This window comes from Thalassophryne amazonica, chromosome 1 (assembly GCF_902500255.1).
Source record: "Thalassophryne amazonica chromosome 1, fThaAma1.1, whole genome shotgun sequence".
In the NCBI taxonomy this organism is placed as follows: domain Eukaryota; kingdom Metazoa; phylum Chordata; class Actinopteri; order Batrachoidiformes; family Batrachoididae; genus Thalassophryne; species Thalassophryne amazonica.
Window position 1 is genome coordinate 35,978,642 of NC_047103.1, and position 11,438 is coordinate 35,990,079.

General features: G+C 43.4%; 1 long non-coding RNA gene across 1 annotated transcript; it reads left to right on the forward strand.

Moving 5' to 3' along the window:
• The first annotated feature begins 1,825 nt into the window (after window positions 1–1,825).
• LOC117519248 lies at window positions 1,826–11,204 on the forward strand. The gene is made up of 3 exons (XR_004563225.1): window positions 1,826–2,002; window positions 2,940–2,946; window positions 11,194–11,204. It is a non-coding gene; the product is annotated as an uncharacterized LOC117519248 (long non-coding RNA).
• The last annotated feature ends 234 nt before the right edge of the window (window positions 11,205–11,438 follow it).

Sequence of the window (11,438 nt, forward strand, 5' to 3'; positions counted from 1 at the left end):
AAAACAAAAGGACATAAAATAAAAATGAAATGAACCAATCAGACTGAAAGTCACCTTCCATTTCCTTTCACACCTGGGTGCACTGGAATCTGGCACATTGCTATTTACATGACGGACTCAAGGGAGCACCTTTCTGCAGAGGAAATGGATGTACCTGCAGATACTCAAAGCATACAAGTGGAGATCTTCCACCAAAGCTCCCTGAGGTGAAGCCAACCCAGTCTCGGCACAAGTCCTCACATTTTGACACAAATGCCTAATTTTGACCAAACGTCAGTCTATGATGAGTCCGGTATCTTCTTTGCATCACTGTGTGATGCGAGTTCTCCCAACTTGTCACATTTAGTAATTTTTACATTTATTGCATTTAGATTTTTTACATACATATGTAATGTATAACAACTAGAAGGACACTTATATCGCCAATTTTAAAAGAAACATGTAAGTTTAACTTAAAGTACTTGTATCATTGAAAAGACTGAAATACAGAAAATAAAATTGTTAGATTTGTAGCTACAAGAAATACTTGCACTTTGATTTGTGAATGAAAAATTTACCCACATGAATTGTAGACTGCCATGGAAGGTAGTAACATGCACACCAACAGGATCTCCAGGTTTCCAAGGACAAAAACAGACTGGTTTGGCCTGGGCTTGATGCAGTTTGTTTATTCGACAGGTCACTCTGTCAACTGATTTAGGATCGTGCACCTCTCTCAATGTCCAGTACTGCTTTTGGAGTCACCTGTATGCAACACATTAGTGAGAATGCTGTGATAAATTTTACATGTGTGAAAAACAACAAATGTGCAACTAAAATGGGTTTGAAATCTTGAGTGTGTAATATTTTCCTTTTTTGCTCTCACAGCTTTCATGATTGTTTCAACAAGAAGCTGCCACTTTTTTAAATTGTTCCTTAAATTTAAGCAGAAAATTTTTTTTTTATTTTCAAGCACGAGCAATTATATGTATGAATGTGCTGTACCCTGTTTAAAATTGCTGTGAGCATTGTGTAATAATAGTTCATTGCCAAACTGTGGAACTTTAACACTTGAATTGTAAAAGTAATATGCAATTTTTAAATGGTTTTCACAACTGTATTAGTTTTACATGCTAAAAACATTAAACTTGAATTGTTATATAACATTTTCTGCTGGTGCTTGTGAATTTTTATGGTACATGGTACAGTATAAGCATTACGGTAATATAACATTTTGTTTACAAATATGACAAAAATTGAACTATTCACTGTTACACTATATTAAATTACTTTTTCAAATTGTAAAAGGTACACTTATTTTAATTGTTATTCATATTACACAATGAATATATTTTGCAGTGGGGTTTTTTGTAATTTCCAGTTTATCTTGTGAGCTGAGAAGCATCACCTGTTGCTGGGAAGATTTTCCTCACAGCAGCCGTAAAAATGAATGAAGGTCACCAGTGTCACATTGCACTTTTACTTTTGTTTTTGTAAACTGTTGCTGTGGTTTGAGAAGTTCTTTCTGAAGGAAATTATATATAACATGACATCATATATTAAAAACGCTGACATCTTCAGCCTTTACAGCAGGTGTTTTACGCTGAAGGCTTATGATACGATTAAAGCCTTCGATTTAGTAGCTGAGGGCCCACTGTTATATCCCTGTGTGATTGATTTCACTTTGCACATAAAAAATATAGTAAAGATCGTCCAGGTCCTTTTGCCCTGCAGAGACAGCCTTCCTCTTTGAACTTTTTGTGCCATGTCCAAATCTGCATTCCAGTTGTTCATTTTTAGTGAATTCTCTCACAAGCGCACACTGCACAGTCTTGTTCACCTGTAACACACAAAATACCTTTCCTTTTCCAGTGAATGGCATTTCTATGCCTGAAAAGAAAAAACAGTAAACATAGAATTTTGAGTCGTTTCTACAAATGCTGTTAAAATCTGAGATCATTTGAATGAAAATTGGTCAAGTTATTAGATTATGAAATGATACAATTTCTTTCTGAAACACTCTGTAAATAGGAAAATGATCAATTTTATGGTAGAGTTCAGATATTTTATAGTTGGTAACTTGGTTGTTTTTAAAAGTCTAACATTTTCTCTCATACCTGATGCTTTGAAATGTGGGCGTGGCCTTGCTGTGTGCTCTCTGATTACATTTACTGTAGTTTGAAGTTGAATTTTGGCTCAATACATTGGAAAACACCCATCCATTTTCTGAACCTTTGTTCCAATTTGGGGGGGGTTTGCTGGAACCTATCCCGGCCGTCACTGGATGAGAGGCACGGTGCGGATAAACACATGCACACTCCTACACACGATCAATTTAAAGTCCCCAATTGTTAGGTTTTGGTTTGTGCTCTGTTTTATTGTACATTTTGTCTTATTTTTGGGTGTTGTCGGTTCTTTGCCTGTTGCTTTCTGCTTGGGTTCTCTCTGTCTTTCTCTTGGTGGTGGGCGTTTCCCTTTGTCTGACCACACCCCAGTTCTACAAGTAGTCGCTTCCCCTCACACCTGTCCTTGATTTGCAGCTCATCAATTGGGTGTATTTAGGACTCTCTTTGTGCTCTGGTCCTTCGCCAGATCGATGTGCCGTGATCCTTCTTTCCAGCCTTTTCTAGTATCTTTGCCTTGCTTCGTTTTGCCTCATTGTGTTTTGACCACCTGCTTGTTTTTCTCGACCATGTCTCTAGCCTGATGATTGTTGTACTTCTGCTCTTGTCTGACTGCCTTGCCGTGTACCGACCCCAGCTAACCAACCCAGTAAAAGAGTTAAGCCTACAGAGCTGTGAGTTTTTGTTCTGCATTTGTGTCCTGCCAGTTGTCAACACCAAGCCTGATACCAATACATCTCACCTGCATGTCTTTGGAAATGGGAGGAAGCCAGAGCACCTGGAGGGAACCAACCCAAACATGGGGAGAACATGCAAACTCCACACAGAAAGGACAAGGTTGAAGGTGAACCTGGGCCCTTCTCGCTGTGAAGAAACAGTGTTACCCACTAAACTTCTGCGCTGCCCCATGGGAAACCATATCTTATACCCCGTCACACTAGAGGCCAAATGACCCCAGTTGCTGTCAGACTGTAAATGTCGAGGTGCATTTGAAAACGTCAGGCAGCATTCAGGGAGCAGTCTAAACAGTTGGGCACAGTCATGCAGCCACTCAACTGTCAACTGTCAAATATCCACTCGTACAGCATTTGTGCTCTCGTGTGAGGGGAGAACGGTCGAGACATTTGGCCAGGATTTGATGTGCTCAAGCACTTCGTGCAGTCCCTAAAATGCAGTCTGAATGGTTCAAATTGTGTATGAAATGCCATACATATGTCATACCGCATTCATACGACAGTCAGCATGCAGTACGACTGCAATTTGATCACCAATGGAATGTTTTCCAACACGAGCGCAACACAAATGTTGAGTGCACGTGTTCTGGTCGCACGAATGTGCTGACTGCTGTAAGAATGCTGTACGAGTGCAGCTCAAATTTGCACAACTATCATTCAAATCCTCATTTAAACAGCATTCGGGTTCATTTGTGCTCTAGAGTGACGTGGGTATTATTACCCATGTTTTGGATCAGCTTGACTTTAACAGATCTGGACGGCGAGATCATCATTGAAAAGTTCATTAAACTGTAGAAGCAATAGTTGTCTGATTTTAAAAACCTTGTAGTTCTTACTGTTCTCTATATTTTAAGATCTTTTTGTATACTCCTCAAACATCACTCGACTCACGTTTATAACCCTTCATCTGTGGAAAGATGGTGGAAATAAACCTTGGTCATTATTATCATGTGTTTTCCACATGCACCATTAACTTTTATTTGGTGATTTATTTATTTATTTTTACTGGGCCTCTTGTGAAGACAGAACCAAGCAGAAAGTGTTGTTTTCAGTCCATGTGGCTTTTTTTTTTACTTTCACTTCAGTTGCAGTTATCAATCAATCAATCAATTTTTTTTTTATATAGCGCCAAATCACAACAAACAGTTGCCCCAAGGCGCTTTATATTGTAAGGCAAGGCCATACAATAATGATGTAAAACCCCAACGGTCAAAACGACCCCCTGTGAGCAAGCACTTGGCTACAGTGGGAAGGAAAAACTCCCTTTTAACAGGAAGAAACCTCCAGCAGAACCAGGCTCAGGGAGGGGCAGTCTTCTGCTGGGACTGGTTGGGGCTGAGGGAGAGAACCAGGAAAAAGACATGCTGCGGAGGGGAGCAGAGATCGATCACTAATGATTAAATGCAGAGTGGTGCATACAGAGCAAAAAGAGTTATGAGCCAGATGATCAGGTGGAACAGGTTTTGGTTAGGAGTTCCCAGAGAAGGATTGCAAAGAATTGCTTTGGTCATTAGCTTAGAAAAGTCAAACTGTGCAGGCAAATTAACAGACTGACTGGACCTTTTCTCTACTTTAAAGTATACAAAGAAATATTTCTCATAGAAAATCTTGAGTGGTTTCAAACAAACAATGTTTCAAAGTTTTCTTTCTTACCTTTGGTTTAAATGACTCATAACTTTGAAACCTACTGGGGAAAAGTGTGCAAGGGCATTAAAAATGTCAGCTGTGCATGGGAATTTTTATTGATCTGGTGCTGTACAAGCTGGTTTCCTTTAAATTGGTCCCCTTGAAAGTGATTTTATCTAGCTAATACTATGTCTTATTTACCTCTGTATTTTTAGTGGATCTTTCTCAAACAATATTATTTATGTGTATTTTTACATCACTGCAGCCACATTTAACTGTTTTTGCTAAAACACACACACACAAACACACACACACACACACACACACACACACATATATATATATATATATATATAAAATGTATCAGTGAGAATGCGCATGTCACTTTAGCTGATGTTTGAATCTGTGCCAGTGGACGCATTATTTGAATTCCCCATTTTGAATGCTATGAATGTGGCAACATGCTGTGTTAACACATGCTCCCAGACGTGACCTGTTGTAACCTGTCCCTGTCTGATCACTGCTTTATTTGATTTTTTTGTTTTGTTTTGTCAAGGCTCAGAAGTAGAATTGGTTGTTGCTGGCATTACTTACAGCAGCATATGAGGGTCTTCTATTTGTTTCTTTTGTAGCAGTCCTCGTGAACAGCTGTCATTTTATATATACACTAGCAAAGTACCCGTCCTTTGGGCGGTGAAGAAAGAGTGCACTAATCGTGAGTCCCTGACCCAGGAAAGCATGCAGCAGTATACTGAGACAACGAATTACTTTCCGAAAGAAAGCTTTCAACGCATTTTGAAGTAGCAGGTATAACAGACACACGGAACCCTTCCTTATTTAAGAAGGTTAAACTTCATCTTTTTTAAGTCCTAATATGGCAGTGGTAGGTCCATGTTCTATACGGGATCTAGGCGCTCCCGCCATCACGAGCCTCCCAGCTGACTGGGTTATAGCAGTGGGTAGATGGGACTCATTAGCCCTGTTAAGGCGGTCCACCTAGGGGAAGGAAAACCCTGATGTTAAACCCCCAGCCTGGGTTACTGCCCCCGTGCCTCCGAGGAAGGTTCTTTAGCCAGAGGCTAGGAGAAGGTCACTCTGATGTAAAACCTACAGCCTGGTGGTTGCCACAGCCGTCTCAGCTTGTCTGTGCCACTGTGGCGTGCCACCTTGCCTAAAGAGTGGAATTGGTGTGTGCGAGCTGATCCCCACTTTAAGCAACGAGCGCAGGCGGGAAGGAAAGCCCTGCAGCGATGGGAAGAGGCGAAAACAGCAGGTGCATGATGGCACTGGGAGCTGCAGTCTCGATCCTGCATGCAGGCGGCTCAGGAGCTATGGTCATTTGATTGCTGACCCGAGACAACAGGATCATCCGGCAGGGCCCTGGGTGACCAAGCAGCCCTGTTTAGGGATAGCCCTGCTTGCTCCACATGGAGACAGACCTAGAAAAGGTGGTCTAAACATGGCTTGTCTCACTAGACGCGGTTGGCTCACTGCTGCCAACGGGCATCACTACACGCGGTGCGAAAAGAAAAACAAAGAACCTGAAAATTGCGTGCTGGAATGTACGCACAATGATGGACTCAGACAATAGCGATCGTCCTCGAAGACGCTCAGCCTTAGTCGCCAAAGAGCTAGCAAGGCTTGACATAGACATTGCTGCACTCAGTGAGGTGCGCTTTGCAGACCAAGGGTCACTCACCGAGGAAGGCACAGGCTACACACTGTTCTGGTCAGGGACGGCTAAAGAAGATCATCGACTCTCAGGGGTCGGGTTCATGATTAAGAGCGCCATAGCACATAAGTTACACAGTTTGCCAGTTGGACATTCTGACCGACTCATGTCACTCCGGCTCCCCATCAACAACAAGGATTTTGCCACTATTGTTAGTGTGTATGCCCCAACCATGCAGGCCGACATCGGAGTTAAGGAGGCTTTCTATAGCGATCTGCACAACCTTCTACAGTGTGTCGACACCCAGGACAAGGTCCTCATCATGGGAGATTTCAACGCCAGAGTGGGCCGCGACTCTGATGTATGGAAGGACGTGCTAGGGAAACATGGCATAGGCAACTGTAATGACAATGGCTGCTTGCTGCTGGAGTTCTGTTCTGCACATGACTTGACGATCACCAACAGCCTGTTCCAACAGAAAGAGAGATTCAAAGCAACCTGGAGACACCCACGCTCCAAACATTGGCACCTTCTGGACCTATGTTCTGATGCGACAGCGTGATAGAAGAGACGTACTACATACCAGAGTGATGCCTAGCGCGGATTGCTATACGGATCATCGCTTGGTCCGTTCCAAGATTGCTTTCACTTTCAAGCCCCCTCCTAAGAAGAAAGGCCCACAGTTTAAGAAGCTACAAGTCCACAAGCTGCAAGACATAGACACAAAAATGGAGCTCCAGGCCAAACTAGAGGAGAGACTGGGTGGAGAAGAAGGCCTGCCTGACGACCCTGAACAACAGTGGATGAGATTAAAGACCATCCTTCAGGCGACGGCAGCAGAAGTAGTGGGCTTCTCAGCCAGGAAAAATAAAGACTGGTTTGATGAGTCTGATGCACAAATCCAGGAACTACTAGAAAAGAAACGTGCATGCCACAAGACTCTTTTAGCTAAACCTGATGACCACTCTGCCAAGACAGCTTACAGAAATGCCTGCTCCACACTGCAAAGCAAGCTCCGCATACTGCAGAATGACTGGTGGCTATCTTTTGCGGAGAAGACACAACAACATGCCGATGCCGGAGACATGCGCTCCTTTTATGAAGCCCTTAAGACCATCCATGGGCTAGCACATCAAGTGCAAGCACCCCTGCGCTCCTCAGACGGCTCCACCCTTCTGACGGACAAGGAAACCATTATGCAGCGTTGGTCAGAACACTTTGAAAACCTCTTCAGTGACAAGCGCACTGTGCAAGAGTCATCAATCGAGAAGATTCCCCGGGTGGAGGTGAAATGGGAACTTGATGACCCCCCAACACTTGAAGAGATCCAAAAGGCCACCACGCAGCTGAATCCAGGGAAGTCTCCTGGCATAGATGGCATCCCAGCAGAGGTGTACCAAAATGGAGGTGAGGCAATCCTGGACAAGCTTCAGTTTCTCTTCTCCAGTTGCTGGGAAAAAGAAATGGTTCCACATGACCTTCGGGATGCGGTCATTGTCTCCCTGTACAAGAGCAAGGGCGACAAGTCCGACTGTTCTAATTACCGGGGCATCACTCTCCTCTCAATAGCAGGTAAGATTTTGGCTTGAGTGCTGCTCAACAGGCTTACCCCTACCATAGCGCATGAAAATACTCCTGAGAGTCAGTGCGGATTTCAGGCCAACAGGGGAACCACCGACATGATCTTCATCCTGAGACAGATCCAGGAGAAGTGCAGAGAACAGAACATGGCCCTTTATGCAGCCTTCATAGACCTAACCAAGGCTTTTGACACGGTCAGTCGTGAGGGTTTGTGGAAGATTCTTGCACGCCTTAGCTGCCCTCCAAAGCTCCTCACCATCATCTGCCAGCTGCATGAAGGCCAGATGGGACAAGTGAAGTACAACAGGACTCTGTCTGGCAGCTTCCCCATCTCAAATGGCTTCAAACAAGGTTGCATCCTCGCGCCCACTCTGTTCTCCATCTTCTTCAGCATGATGCTTCGTGAGGCCAAAGAAGACTTGACAGACAGCATCTATATCCGCTTCAGAACCGACGGAAGTCTGTTTAACTTGCGGCGCCTTCTGTCCCACACTAAAATCACAGAACAGCTAATCATGGAGCTGCTCTTCGCAGATGACTGCGCCCTCGTCGCCCATACAGAGCAAGCCTTGCAGCACATTGTCAACTGTTTTGCTGAAGCAGCAAGAGCCTTCGGCCTCACCATCAGCCTGAGAAAGACAGAAGTGCTATATCAACCGGTCCCCCATACACCATATACCCCACCCTAAATCAACATCGAAGGTACCAGCCTGAATGCAGTAGAGCACTTCACGTATCTCGGTAGTGTTATCTCAAACGATGCATCTGTTGCCAAGGACCTAGACAGTCGCCTTGCCAAGGCCAGCCGTTCTTTTGGTCGACTCTCAAAGAAAGTCTGGCAGAATCATGCACTGCGCCTTTCCACAAAAGTGCAGGTCTACAGAACCATTGTGGTCCCTACCCTCCTGTATGGAGCTGAAACCTGGGTTCTGTATCGCCAGCAGATCAGATTACTGGAACGCTTTCATCAGCGTTGTCTCCGAAACATCTACGGGATCAAGTGGCAGGACTACATCTCAAATGAGGACATCCTTACCAGAGCCAAATTGCCCACCATGGAGTCTATTATACTCAAACAACAGCTTCGTTGGGCAGGTCACGTAGCCAGGATGGATGATACACGCATGCCAAAATTAATTCTCTTTGGTGAGCTCAAGGAAGGGAGACGAAACCAAGGGGCCCCCAAAAAGCGCTATAAGGACCAGCTGAAGAAACAGCTCTCCCTTGCAGGCATTCAGCATCAGTCATGGCAGCATCTAGCTACAGATAGACTCAGCTGGCGTTCCAGCATCAAATCCGCCAGCCTGAAGTTTGAGGCAGAAAGAAGTGAGGCCTCACGCCAGAAGCGTCAAAGACAGAAAGAGCAGGCAGCAGCACAAGCCCAGCCTACTCAAGTGTTCATTTGCCCCAAGTGTAACAGGTCTTGTGCATCCCGCATCGGACTTTTTAGCCACCAGAGGGCTTGTAGAAAATAAACTAAAAAAAAAAAAGGCCTTCCCACTATCCTCGCAAGCGAGGAACCTGCCAACAACAATTATGAAATGACTGACTCTGTAGTGTAATGAAAATGGATGTAACTTTTAATTTTTTCTGATTATGTTGTGAAGTTGTCAAGAAAATTTATCTGTTACAGTGACAGTAAAACACATTTGCAGCAGTAACAGCGCCACCTTGTGTATACTGAAGTACAACCCCAATTCCAATAAAGTTGGGACATTGTGTAAAATGTAAATAAAAACTGAATACAATGATTTGCAAATCCTCTTCAACCTATATTTAATTGAATACACCACAAAGACAAGATATTTAATGTTAAAACTGATCAGTGTTATTGTTTTTGTGCAAATATTTGCTCTTTTTGAAACGGATGCCTGCAACACGTTTCCAAAAAGCTGGGACAGTGGTATGTTTACCACTGTGTTACATCACCTTTCCTTCTAACAACACTCAATAAGCATTTGGGAACTGAGGACACTAATTGTGAGTGTCATGATTGTGTATAAAAGGAGCATCCCCAAAAGTCTCAGCCATTCACAAGCAACAATGGGGCTAGGATCACCACTTTGTGAACAACTGCATGAAAAAATAGTCCAACAGTTTAAGAGCAATGTTTCTCAATGTTCAATTGCAAGGAATTTAGGGATTCCATCATCTACAGTCCATAATATAACCAGGATTCAGAGACTCTGGTGAACTTTCTACACGTAAGCGGCAAGGCCGAAAACCAACACTAAATGCCCGTGACCTTTGATCCCTCAGGCGGCAATGCATTAAAATCCGATATCATTGTGTAAAGGATCTTACCATGTGGGCTCAGAAACACTTCAGAAAACCATTGTCAGTTAACACAGTTTGTCGCTACATCTACAAGTGCAAGTTAAAACTCTACCATGCAAAGTGAAAACCATACATCAACAACATCCAGAAATGCCACCACCTTCTCTGGGCCCCGAGCTCATTTGAAATGGACAGATGCAAAGTGGAAAAGTGTGGTGTGGTCTGATGAGTCCACATTTCAAATTGTTTTTGGAAATCATGGACGTTGTATCCTTTGGACAAAAGAGGAAAAGGACCATCCAGATTGTTACCAGCGCAAAGTACAAAAGTCAGCATCTGTGATGGTATGGGAGTGTGTTAGTGCCCATGACATGGGCAACTTACACATCTGTGATGGCACCATCAATGCTGAAAGGTACATCCAGGTTTTGGAGCAACACATGCTGCCATCCAAGCAACATCTTTTTCAGGGACGTCCCTGCTTATTTCAGCAAGTCAATGCCAAGCCACATTCTGCATGTGTTACAACAGCGTGGCTTTGTAGTAAAAGAGTGCAGGTACTAGACTGGTCTGCCTGCAGTCCAGACCTGTCGCCCATTGAAAACATGTGGCGCATTATGAAGCGCAAAATACAACAACAGAGATCCCAGACTGTTGAACAACTGAAGTCGTACATCAAGCAAGAATGGGAAAGAATTCCATCTACAAATCTTCAACAATTAGTGTCCTCAGTTCCCAAAGCCTTATTGAGTGTTGTTAGAAGAAAAGGTGATGTAACACAGTGGTAAACATACCACTGTCCCAGCTTTTTTGAAACGTGTTGGAGGCGTCCATTTCAAAATGAGCAAATATTTGCACAAAAACAATAAGGTTTATCAGTTTGAACATTAAATATCTTGTCTTTATGGTGTATTCAAATGAATGTAGGTTGAAGAGGATTTGCAGATCATTGTATTTACACAATGTCCCAACTTCGTTGGAATTGGGGTTGTATGATGGGAATGACAGATTATAATAAATTATGAGAATGCATGAAATTCAAGGAAAGACTGGAAAGAATGGAAATAAAGTGTAATAAAAACATGCTGACATTTCTCTGCAATAATTAAGAAGTAAAGCTTTCACAAAACTATACTGTTTTTATGGAGGGGTTTTTTTTGGGGGGGGGGGCTGCCTGAGCGCTATATTCGGTGTCTAACAGGGCCCGTAGCATCTGAACCATAACAGCTGGCGCAAATGTGATGGCAGATTTGGAATCTGTGGATGTTTTTGCCCTAGAAAACATCTTCAGATCATTTTTAATGACCTAACTAATGGATGAAAACAAAGCAGTGCTCAGTGACAATGCATTGAATGTCACACATGGAAGCTGGACGGATTCATACTCGCTAGGTGAAAACGCCATCAGGCAGAAATTGGCGGTATATCATTTGTGAAAGAGACATG